Source organism: Peromyscus californicus, unplaced genomic scaffold, assembly GCF_007827085.1.
Source record: "Peromyscus californicus insignis strain IS unplaced genomic scaffold, ASM782708v3 Scaffold_4__1_contigs__length_199733344, whole genome shotgun sequence".
In the NCBI taxonomy this organism is placed as follows: Eukaryota; Metazoa; Chordata; class Mammalia; order Rodentia; family Cricetidae; genus Peromyscus; species Peromyscus californicus.
Genome location: NW_026294562.1, coordinates 18,000,463 through 18,013,649, shown reverse-complemented (window position 1 = coordinate 18,013,649; position 13,187 = coordinate 18,000,463). Strand labels below are relative to the sequence as shown.

General features: G+C 43.6%; 1 long non-coding RNA gene across 1 annotated transcript; it reads right to left on the bottom strand.

Annotated features, from left to right (window-relative positions):
• Nucleotides 1-4,714: 4,714 nt before the first annotated feature.
• Nucleotides 4,715-9,044, bottom strand: LOC128093975 (uncharacterized). Its single transcript, XR_008212815.1, has 3 exons — nucleotides 7,188-9,044; nucleotides 6,202-6,751; nucleotides 4,715-4,845 (listed from the first exon to the last, which is right to left on the bottom strand). It is a non-coding gene; the product is annotated as an uncharacterized LOC128093975 (long non-coding RNA).
• Nucleotides 9,045-13,187: the final 4,143 nt, after the last annotated feature.

Sequence of the window (13,187 nt, the reverse complement as noted above, 5' to 3'; positions counted from 1 at the left end):
ACATCACCAGCTGACTACCTTGGCTTGGAGAAGTGCCAGGTTTCCATGTATCTCATGGCCAAATGGATATAACCAACATCACCTAAAGAGCAGATCTTCCCTTGCAGCTCAGGTTGGGCAGTCCAGCTTATCTCAGGAACGTCCTGTCTTGGGTAGCTTCTGAGCATGTTAATTCACTGTATTGTTTTCCTCTAGCCTTTTCTTCTTTCTCTGAGGTTACTTATGTACCAAAAATGGGAACACACAGACTGTAGAAGGCTGGCTTTCCTGCAGGTACTTCCCCAGCCGACATCTGGGCTTCCAAGAGTACACAGCTATTGGCACCGGTTCACTTCAGCCGATCTACCTTTACCTTAGACATTCTAAAGGTCTCTTACAAGGCCATGGTGCAGGAGGGTGAGGGCGGAGGACCTCAAAGTTCAAGGCTGCCAGTGAGGACTGCTTCAAAATTTAAAGAAGTAAAGGGGAGGGCTGGGTGCGGGGGTGGGGGGGGGTGTAGCTTAGTAGGGGTGTCTAGCATGAAGTCAATGCAGGTTCAATCCCTAGAACTCAACTAAGACTCATTAATTCTGATTACCCAGAATCAGAGACTGTATGCTGAGTCTTTTCCAGCCCTTAAGAGCCAGGCCAACTATTATTTTTCCCTCTCCTTGTTCAAGGGTAAACACTCCCAGAAGACAGTAATAAATTCTGTTTTTTGCATGATTTGTATGGGAGGTTAAAAGTAGGAAAAGATCCTAGCAGAATTAAACCATGTCACAAAAGTAAAAGAAAACAGTTTAAGATGACAACGAGGGTGAATGCGAGAGTGGAAGACCTGATGCCCGATGACTCCAGTTATTTCCTCCCACAGGAAAACCAGGGATGTCCTACGAGGGCAAGAAAAGGGAAAGAAACAAAAACTCTTTGTAGATGACACAACTGTATACAACTCTTAAGCCATACATGTAGCAAACTGGAGGCTGTTAATGTCCTGCCAGAAATAATATGCAAATAAACTTACTGCCAAAAACCCAGCAATAAATAACTTTAAAATGACATGGAAGTGAATTATCACAAGATCAAAAGCAGTGGGTGTCGTGCTCAAGAAGTGCTCCAGGTGCTGCACAGAAAGTATGAAGTAGCCCCGCCCGGTTGGGTGGTCACAACTTTGACCCCAGCACTTGGGGGGTTGGGGGTGGGGGCGTGTGAGGGTGGCAGAGGCAGGTGGATCTCTTCGACCAGCCTGGTCTAAGTGAGGACCCCCGGCCAGCCAAGGCACATAGTGAGACCCTGTCTCAAAGAAAAGTTCAAAGTACTATTGAAAGAAATCAGAAGATATCTAAATAAGGAAAGAGAACATTATGGGTTGGAAGACTTAATATTATTAAGATGGTAATGTTCCCAAAACAGACCAATAAATTCAAGACCAATCCTTATCAAGTGTCAATTTCCTTTTAGGCAGATGAATATATAGATCATAACATTCGCAGGGAAATTCAGGAGACCCAGGATTAGACAAATGAAGAAAGAAAAAAAAACCTCACAAAGATAGAGGAAATTTATTTCCTTATTTCAAACTTTTTTTTCAAAAGGTGGTGGTGTCGCACACCTTTAACCTCAGCACTCGTGAGGCAGAGGCTGGTGGATCTCTGAGTTCAAGGACAGCTTGGTCTACAGAGCAAGTTCCAGGACCAGCCAGGGCTACACAGAGAAACCCCTGTCTTGAAAAAGAAGAGGAGGAGGGAAGAAGAAAGAAAGAAAGTATAAAAACCAGAGAAATTCAGTGGAATAGAATAGAGAATTTACAAAGAAATCATACATTTATGATTAACTGCTATTTGACAAGCACTCAGAATAATTCAGCTGGTAAAGAGAATCTCCCAACAGAGTTAAGCAAGTAGATATCCACATGTAGCTGTTCTCGTTGTTAGTACACCACCTCATCACATACAACCATGAACTAAAAAATATATTAGATAAAGCCAAAACTCTCTGAGGAGAAAACACCACTGTACACCTCCCTCCCATCACATAGGATAAGAGAGGGCAATAATTTCCTGGATTTGGTAGAAAAACAGAAGCAACAAACATTTTTAAGTATATGAATCAGGTTTCATCAAAACTGAGATTTTTGTCCTTCCAAAGGTAGTACCAGGAAATTGAAAAGGCAATTGGGATGAGGACCTAATGTTAAAGAGTATGATATGAATGCCTTCAGCAGGATTGAGCCAGATCCTCACTGCATGGAAGCAAGGGTTTATACTACTGAGCTAATTATCCTAGACCCACAGCAAAGGAACCCTTACAAGCCAACAAGAAAAAGACAAGAAAGATACAATAACAAATATATAATAACAATAAACACCTGCTATTAAAAATAAGGTATCTGTACCAAGTGAGTCCCAGGAAAAGGCGCAAAGCTACACAGAGAAACCCTGTCTCGAAAAAAACCAAAAAAAAAAAAAAAAATAAGGTATCTGAATAGACATTTATGAAAAGAAGACCCATAGATGGGCAGTAAGTACATGGGGCATACCTGGAGTATATACCAAGCACCATAGTGAAACACCTCATTTCCAATAAGATAGCTACAATGAAAAATAAAAGTAAACACCAAGTGCTGCTGAGGATGTGGACAAATCGTTAACACTCATACCTGGACGGAAATCTGAGATTGTACAATCTCCTTTGGAAAGGGGATTAGCCATCTCCCAAAGAGTTAACAACAACGCAAGAACCAGCTCACTTCAGGTATCCACCCAAGACGTGGAAAGATGTGTCCACACAAAAACTTGTATATGAATGGTCCTACCTCTATTTCATAATAGTGCAAAACAGAAACAATCCAAAATGTCTACCAGCAGATGTGTAAACACAATGTGGTATGTTCATACAGTGCAGTATTTCTCAACCATAAGAATTAAGTACAAGATACAGCATTTTTCCAAGTCAGACACAAGAGGCACTGTATGGGTTTTATTTATATGAAATGTCTGAAACAGGCACATTTAGAGTCGGAAGGCAGATTGGGATTTACCAGAGGCCAGAGAAGAATAGAAGTAACAAGCCCCCTTTTTTCGGCAAGTGACAAACCTTTCCAAAAGTTCGATGCCTGGGCTGATGGTTGCCCAGCTCAGCAAATATATGCCTAGAAGTGGCTAATCATAAATTTTATTCTTCTATTTTTTTTTTTTTTTTGAGATAGGGTATAGCCCTGGCTGTCCTGGAACTCTCTCTCTCTCTGTAGACCAGGTTCGCCTCAAACTCAGAGATCCACCTGCCCTCTTGCCTCCTGAGTGCTGGGATTAAAGATGTGAGTCACAATAAAAGTCCTGGCTTACTAATCATGAATTTTAAAAGTGTGATTTTATGGTTTGTGGGTCATGTCTGAATAACAAACATTGAAAGAAGAGCACTTGGTGTTTTATTGGTTTTAGTACTGGTAGAGGCTCAGATTCAAATGAAAATGTATTACGACAGCACTGGTGAAATTCAAGTCTTTGATTGAAGGACACACTCCGTCTATATTCTATTTAATTCAACAGTGATGTGGTTTCTGATATCAGACTTCAAAGACACAAAGTCTAACCACGCAACAAAAAGCAGCTGCGATAATGTAGACTCTGAGATGACAATCTTGCCACATGAAATTACAGTGGTTGGGAAAAGCCAGATACCATCTTCGTAAGTGAAAAGGGCTTGCACCAAACATAAACCCAAACCCAGGGTCTTTTGAAGCTGCACAGTCAAGTTCTGAGTCTACGAGGCTGGAGGATGCAGTGGCAATGCCAGCAGCATTTCTCTGGTCAGGCACCAAGCTAAAGGCTGGAAGATGCTCATCTCACATCAGAAGCGGGTGATGGGTCCTTCCCATGTGGTGGCTGGGGTCATTTAGAAGTAGCTAGTGTAGTGGTTTGGCTCCCCCAGAACCGAGGCACAGTCACCCTGCATGAACTTACTTTGTTCTGACCAAACAAACAAACCCAGCTCACCCTTCCCCTGTGACTACCTTAGTATTCCACCACACCTGAATTTTAAGCCCACCTCTCAGACCATATGAATAGTGCTGACATTTCCTCGTGACTTTTATGAACTGCAATCTGGTCCCATATAAATCTCTGAGCATCTCAAGGCCTCTATTGCAAATGTCTCCCGGCACCTCAACAGTGGTACTCAGTGGTAAATGTCACAGGAAGTGGGAGTTCTGTTCTGTGACCTGTACTTAATGTTTCTATGCCACAAAGAAAGCACTGACATTTTGAGCAATTGCTATAAACGCCAATGATAAGCTCCCCCAAGGGGCAGAGATTCTTATCTGCTGCTGGAGGCAGAAAGAGCCCTCCTCCTCTGGTGACCCGCCCCTCCCACACTATCCTGCCCAGCCTGCTCTGCCCAGGCAACAGAGAGCTCACAAAAGAGCAGTGTATGCTGTGCTGACTCATGGTGATTTCGGTGCTGGGGGACATCCAAGAGCCGCATTGGCATCTTGGCCATTTCCCCACAAGGAACAATGAGCAGTGAGGGTCAGGCTGCAGCAGACTGTGAACGGGGAGAGGAACTGAGAGAAAAGCGGTGGAGAGAGGCCTGCTCCGTCCAGCACCACACCTGCCTGTATTCTTACAAACTTTCCTTTAGAGATGGGGGGGGGGGGGGTAAGAATAATTCTCCTCTGAGTCTATTTGTGTTAGTTACAACTTGTTAACCCGGAGTGATGTTTCCTCATTGTAGATGCTAGGTGCTTGCTTTATTTATTTATTTTGTTTGTTTGTTTGTTTATTCATTCATTCATTAGTTTTTAGGGCTGATGATACACGTAGAACTCTTGTCATGCATTGCAGGATGCCCTAGGTTGCATTTCCAACACTGAAAAAACAAAAATAAAAACACCTAACTAAACAAATGGCATTATTAATGCACTATATTAAAGGTCATAATATTGTTTAAGTACCATTATTATTGTTATCATCATTGTCTGGCTTTTTATTTTGTAGTATTCTTTTTTTAAAATTTTTATTTATGTGCATTGGTGTTTGGCCTGCATGTGTATCTGTATGAGGGTGTTGGGTGGTCCTGGAACTGGAGTTACAGGACAATTGTAAGCTGCCCCTGTGGATGCTGGGAATTGAACCAGGGTCCTCTGGAAGAACAGCTAGTGCTTTTAGCCACCTGAGCCATCTCTCCAGCCCCCAATCATTTCATTTTTTGAGACAAGGTTTTTCTCTGTAGAGCTGGCTGTCCTGGAACTCACTCTGTAGACCAGCTGGCTGGCTCCTGCCTCCTGCCTCGCTAGTTTTGGGGTTAAAGGTGTGCACCACTGTGTCGCGTCTCATCATCTTCATCATCCTCAAACCCCAAAAGGAAACCCCATATTCATTCAGATGACTCCTCACGGCTTTCCTACTGTATCAACAACCCAATCTACTGTCTATGGATCAACTGTTCTGCATATTTCAGAAAAACAGTCATACAGCGTGTGTCCTGACGTCATCCCAGCATGTTATTCTGTGTGTTTCTTTGTAATAGGCCCCCCAGACCTTAGTAGAACTTTCAGATCTTTTTTCTTTCTTTCTCTTTTTTGAAAGGCAAGACAAAGGTTTAGTTTTAAATGATTACAAGCACATCAAAATAACATATAACATGTTCTTGAGTCCTAGCATCTAGCAATTTGGGTTAAGATACACTAACAGCAGCCTGAACAAGCATATTCACCGTCCTAAATTAGCCAGAACGGACGGACCTGTTAGGCTGGCTGCTGCTTCATAGGAGTTACAAAGGCTATTTACTACTTTTTTTTTTTTTTTTTTTTATAGATAACGCCCCTGACCTTTAAGAAAGTGGAAAGGGAGCCAGGCGGTGGTGGTGCACGCCTTTAATCCCCAGCACTCGGGAGGCAGAGCCAGGCGGATCTCTGTGAGTTCGAAGCTAGCCTGGTCTGCAGAGGGAGCTCCAGGAACAGGCACCAAAACTACACAGAGAAACCGCTGTCTCAGAAAAAAAACACAAAAAAAAAAAAAAAAAGAAAAAGAAAGAAAAAGAAAAAAGAAAGCGGAAGGGAAGAATTTACTCCCTTTCTTTCTTCAAAGAATTGGTTTTGTTTTTTTTCCTACTAGACTAATAAAAGAAAAATCAACAGTGATACCTGCTGCTTGTACAAACACACAGGAAACATACACTCCTTAAAGGCACACAAGGTAGAAAGATGAAACTTCAGGTACTTACTAAGCTGTACAAAAAGCTGGATTTGATACTCTCAACAAGTGAAGGATCTACAACAGTACAGAGAAGCTTAATGCCTTCCAGAACAGAACTCGGGCTCTGTGGAGGTTTTCCTATTTTGTAAGGGCGTCTCCCAAGCCAATCCACAGAGGATGTGCTCCTATCTCCTATCCGTTTATGGGGTAGTTTGCACGTATTTCAGGCCAGATGTCACACACAAAGGCCAAGAGGTTATCCAGGTTATCCAGGATTTCATCCCTGTTCTGCTGGAAGAAGTTCTGGAGGACAGTCATCTTCTGATGGGTCTCCTTCTCCACCTCACTGCTACAACTGCCATGGGACCCCAGTGCCGCAGCTTCCCTGGCCTTGAACTCCTTCTTCCTCTGCAGGCAGTACTGTTCAGTCTCAGCCTGGGCTTCTTTGGCCCACCTCAGCCTCTCCCCATAGGCTCAAACACACAAAGGAGGTCCTTTGGCTCTCGGATCTTAACACAACTGACATCATGATGGAAGTACTATACAGGCCATGGAACCCAGCACGTAGGCAGCATCACCTGCCAAAATGAAAACAAAGACTTAATTCATCAAAGTCCATAGTTCTGGAAAAGTCTCTAAATGTACTAACTGTGCTTTTTGGTTTCTGTAGTTCCCCTTCAGGCTAACTGTTCTTGCTGAGATGTGTCAACCAAGGACATAGTTTTTGCACTTAAAAGTTCACCCTGAGAAAGGTTCAGGGCTACGGGGGAAATGCCCAGCATGGTCACCAGCCAGCTAATAAAGACTTTCTACTGGCTTAAATCCGCGTCCAAGTAGTCTCCTCCAGCAGATACCTCACATCTTCACACTGTGGCCTATATGGGTTTTTCACTCTTCTTTATTTAGCATTCCACTGCATTGGTAGAGAACAGTTGAGTTGCTCCCTCACCCCCCACTTCGGCTACGATGAATAGTGCACTTTGCACGTTCATGTGCAAATATTTTAACACCTACTTTCTGTTGATTTGTGTACACAAGATGAGATCTCTCCTGTGATAATTTTGTTCAATTTTTTGTGGGGTGCACAGTTTTCAACAGCGGCTGACGCACTCTTCATTGAAAACCAGCAACGACGGAGTGTCACCCTTGACCCTTCACCCTAACATTTGTCCCCTTCGGGGTTGAGTGGAAGAAGCTGCGCTTGTACTAGCAGGATTCATTTAGCCAAAGCTTCCAGCCATGCCTCCAGCCACACCTTTTCCAGAACAGGCAGTGTGGCTACTTCTCTGGATCACTAATGCATCGCGCCCCCACCCCCGACACACCATAAACTACTGTGCTGGTGACCTCACACGAAGCCCTATTAAATTCCAACACAGGTTAAGCCGAGGGCCTGAGACAGAAGGAAGCATCCAACGCTATTTTCTTCCAGTCCTGGCCCTCTGCGGGTGCCTGCTCTCCGAGGTCCAGCTAGGGCGGGAACACGATCCCGGGGTTACTCTCGGTCAGCACCCGCCCCTAGAGTCACTCGCGTCCACTCGGCCCACAGCGCCTGACCCCGCGCAGCCAATCAGCAGCCGCACCAGCCTCTGTCCCCGCCCTCCCCAATCACGAAGCGCCGCCCCTACAGCCTGCCGGGAGGAGCGGGTGCACGTTGCGGCCGCAGTTGGAGCCAATTTAGAGCTTCCTAGGGATGCACCGCTTTGGACTCTGCAAGGCCCGCGGTGCCCTAACAGTGACCTTGAGTGTGGGCTCTGCTCACCAGCCATCTCCAAGGAGGGGGGCTCTGGCAAAGCTGCGAACGTTTTGTTGTCGTCTACGCAGTACAAATGCTTATGGCGCAGGAGGCCAAGCGCCAGGAGTTAGCAAACAGACCGCAGATAGGGTCGTGCCTCAGAGGAGAGCACGCTGAAAAGCAAGCACAGCATTGAAGTGTTGAGGAGCTGTCCGGGCGCGTGTCACTCCGCATGAAGGGGCATGCAGTGGACAGTGGGAGGGAAAAATGCAGAGAAGGCGGTGAGAGTCTGCATTGAGTCTTAAAAGGAGTCAGTCCTCAAATATGTTCAAGCCAAACAAAGAAATCTCGATATTTGAGAAAGTTGCTGTGACGGCAGAGGGGACCATATGGGCTGGAAGACTAAATCCAGGCTTTGGAAAACTCCGGAGAGGGTCATGGCGATAATAGCTGTCCAATGGATCAGTGTGTGAAATGGGTGCGGGGTCGGGGGTGTGGATGATGACAGGATTTACTTTGAGTGTCTGCAGGGGCAGCCTCTGCACCAACTAAAATAGGAAGCTTGAAACAGAAGCAGGCTTGAACTGGGAATAGGAAGTCAATATTTTTAACACGGGATCCAATTGGCCTCTGAGAATCAGGATGTGGGGTTTGAAAGAGATTAGATCTATGCCAGGTGTGGTGGCGCACGCCTCTAATAATAATTATAACCCGACTTTCTTTTCTTTCTTTTTTTAATGTGTGTTCTTATCCAATTTTCATATCAAGGTATTGCTAACTGTACAATGAACTTGGCAATGTTCCTACCCTCTTGTATTGTATGAAACAGTTGGAGTGTTTATATTAGTGTTATATCTTCTCTAAGATTTGATAGAATTCAGCAATTAATCCATTTGTCCTAGGTTTTTATTTTTTGGGAGACTTTTGGTTACTGTCTCCATCTTGTTGATTGTTATGAGTCTGTTTAAGTCGTTTATATCCTGTTGATTTAATTTTGTGAGTCATCTATGGCTGGGAGTTTATCCATTTCTTAACAGCCCACTAATATATTGCCAATGATAATAAAACTGGAAGTGGTAAAACTACTTTAGAATGTGTTATGAAGTTAAACCAGGCGGTGGTGGCACATACCTTTAATCCCAGCCCTTGGGAGGCAGAGGCAGGTGGATCTCTGAGTTTGAGGCCAGCCTGGTCTACAGATTGAGTTCCAGGACAGCCAGGGCTCTACAGAAAAACCCTGTCTCAGAAACACCAAAATAATACATAAATAGAATGTGTTATGAAGTTCAAGTGATTTAGGGAACATGTGGGAATAGTCAGGGAATGAGATGAAGTAAGAGGGCAGAGGAAGGGCAAGAATGAGGAGAAACAAGTTTAAATTAAAGGAGGAAGAAGAGTAGAGAACAGTGCTGTGGAGGGAGAGGAAAAGGGCAAGAGATTGAAAAGAAATCAAGATAAAAGGCAAACGGAAAGATGTCCCAATAACATAAAAAGATTTTGTTCTTTAAAGATTTAATTCAGCCAGCGGTGGCGGCGGCGGCGGCGGCGGCGGCGGCGGCGCACACCTGTAATCCCAGCACTCGGGAGGCAGAGGCAGGTGGATCTCTGAGTTTGAGACCAGCCTGGTCTACAGAGCTAGTCCAGGACAGGTTCCAAAGCAAAACTACAGAGAAACCCTGTCTCGAAAAACCAAAAAAAAAAAAAAAGATTTAATTCATTTTATTTTATGTATATGGATATTTTGCCTGTGTATGTATCTGTCTGAGCATCATGTGTGTGCCTGGTGGCAACAGAGGCCAGAAAGGATGTCAGATCCCCTGGAACTGGAGTTACAGATGGTTATGAGGGGCCATGTGGATGCTGGAAATCAAACCTTGGTCCTCTGCAAAAGAAACAAGGTGCTCTTTACAGCCGAGTGATCTCCCCAGCCCCTAAAAAAAGGTTTCTGAAGTACATAAATGTATAAGGGGGGGGGGGGGGAGACTTTAACAAACAAACAAACAAAACAGCAGCATGGTGGTGTCTCACGCCTTTAATCCCAACACTTGGGAGGCAGAGGCAGGCAGATCTCTGTGAGTTTGAGTCCAGTCTGGGCTACAGAGTGAGATACAGGACAAGCCAGGGCTACACAAAGAAACCCCCTGTTTGGGAAAACCAAAAACCAAAACCAAATCAAAATAAAAACAAACAAACAAGTGAAAACCAATAAGGTAAGTCAAAATATTGTAAATTAGAAGAGAAAGGAGGAAACTTGGACAAGCTGAAACTAAGGTAAAAGGAAAAATATTGCCCAATGATGAAGATGTGTAAGCAAAATTAGATCTAATAAGGGGGAAACAAATAAGTCATTAAAATCCACACACATATGAACGCCTGATTTTTGACAAAGAAGCCAAAACTGTACAATGGAAAAAAGAAAGTACCTTCAACAAATGGTGCTGGCATAACTGGATGTCAACATGTAGAAGATTGCAAATAGATCCATATCTGTCACCATGCACAAAACTCAAGTCCAAGTGGACCAAAGACCTGAACATAAATCCAGTTACACTGAACTTGATAAAGAGAAAATAGGAAGTACTCTTGAACACATTGGCACAGGAGATCATTTCCTAAATATAACACCAGCAGCACAGACACTGAGAGCAACAATTAATAAATGGGACCTCTTGAAACTGAGAAGCTTTTGTAGGGCAAAAGACACGGTCAATAAGACAAAAAAGACAGCCTACAGAATGGGAAAAGACCTTCACCAACCCCACATCTGACAGAGGACTGATCTCCAAAGTATATAAAGAACTGAAGGAACTAGACATCAAAATACTGAACAATCCAATTAAAAAATGGGCTATAGAGCTAAACAGAGAATTCTCAGAAGAAGAATCTCAAATGGCTGAAAGACATTTAAGGAAATGCTCAACATCCTTAGTCATCAGAGAAATGCAAATCAAAACAACTCTGAGATACCACCTTACACCTGTCAGAATGGCTAAGATCAAAAACACAAATGACAGTCAATGTTGGAGAGAATGTGGAGCAAAGGGAACACTCCTCCACTGTTGGTGGGAGTGCAAACTTGTACAACCACTGTGGGAACCAGTATGGCGGTTTCTCAGAAAATTGGAAATCGATCTACCTCAAGACCCAGCCACACCACTCTTGGGCATATACCAATGGAATGCTCAATCACACCACAAGGACACATGTTCAACTGTGTTCCTAGCAGCATTATTTGTAATAGCCAGAACCTGGAAACAACCTAGATGCCTGACAACTGAAGAATGGATTAAGAAAATGTGGTACATATACACAATGGAGTCCTTCCTACTCAGCAGAGAAAAACAAATCATGAAATTTGCAGGAAAATGAATGGAACTAGAAAGTATCATCCTGAGTGAGGTAACCCAGACTCAGAAGGACAAACATGGTATGTACTCACTCATAAGTGGATACTAGATATAAAGCAAAGAACAATCAGACTGCAACCCACAGATCTAGGGAGGCTACCTAGCAGGGGGGACCCTAGGATAACTGTGGCTTATAATAAGTTTTGGTTTTACCCAATCACTGAGCAAGCTTTAGTGAAACATTTCACTATTAGGATAAAAATTTATACTGTATCAAGCTGATGAAAGAAAATGCTGGCCATACTTTCAGGAGGGGAGGCTAAAATCTTTTTAGACTATGGATTAACCTATAGAAAAATGTCTGCTATAAATCAAACAGTGAAGGGGAAGATGAATAGGACACAACTTAAGTAAAACATAGCTCTCTAAACAGATGAAGATAAGTCTCTTCTGTATCCCAGAATCTAAACAGTACTTATATGTATAATTCAGCTATCATTTGGCTTAAAAGGACTTATTGGGAAATGTTATCATTTATACTATTTTCTACAGAGAAAATATTTTACTGTTTAAAATAACCCTGGACTTTTGAATTATAACCTTTTTTTATGTTCAGGCTGTCCGTGTATTATTTCTCCTGCAGCTGTACCTAAGATGTTTTTACATTTAAAAAAAGGACAAACACTATAGAATTGTATTACATGAAATATACAGAATATACAAATTCATAGAGACAGAAAGATCAGACGTTATCTCAAGACAGAGAAGAAAGGAATATAGAGCAATGATTTCCCAAGTACAGAATCTCTGTTTTGTGTGATGGAAAAACCCCACAAATGGACAGTAGTATCAGGACATAATATCATGAATGTAATAATAAATCAATACAATTAATGTAATTACTGAATATCATAAATATAATTATTAAGTGAATACTGCGAATGTAATCAATGAATACCACAAATGTAATTAATATGAGTATAATTAATGAATATCATGAATGTAACTAAAAATCAATTTAAAAAATTAAAAATAATGTAAAATTATAGTAAAAGGGAATCATGGGGTTAAAAACCAAAGGTGAGCCGGGCGGTGGTGGCGCACGCCTTTAATCCCAGCACTCGGGAGGCAGAGCCAGGTGGATCTCTGTGAGTTCGAGGCCAGCTTGGGCTACCAAGTGAGTTCCAGGAAAGGCGCAAAGCTGCACAGAGAAACCCTGTCTCGAAAAACAAAAAAAAAAACCAAAAAACCAAAGGTGGAGTGTTAGGTCAGCTCTTTTCTGGGCCCTCAAAAATTGAGGGTTATTAGTTATGTGCTTGAAGGTGGAGGAGAGGCAGCTGAGCTCACACTCTCGTCCTTCCTGTGGTTTATGCTGAGGCTGAGGCTGATTGGTTAATGTCTGATTTCTCCTAGCTGTGAGCTCACTCTGGTGGCTTCCCGCCATTGCACACTAGCGACCTCTGCTGGCCATACTTATATTTTAGTTTGTGGTCCGCCTGGATTCTCTCACCCTCCTGGGAGCCCCCATATTGTAGCCCTGGGACGACTGTGTAATGCTTTAGCTGGGAGGTGTCTCCCAAGTACCTTGGGAGCGTGGCTCCAAACCACAGCACTGGCATCGGCGCCTGCCTTCATGCTTTCAAGCCCCCCTGCACACTGACCACCTCCCCACCCTCCCATCCCCCGATGGAGGGATGCAGCTGTGGGTATCATGTACACCCGTGGCAGCCGGGGCAGACCCACCCACTGGCCTCAGGCAGAGCCATTGAGCTCCAGGGTCATCCTCAGTTGTTGAGAGCTGCCTCCAGCCACCCATCTTTCTCTATGCAATTCCAACTAAGCTGAACTTCCTGCCCCCTGCACCCCAGCTCGTCAGCATCTGGCTCCCTACATTTCCCATGGCAGGCCAAACTGAGGTCCCCTGACCTGTGG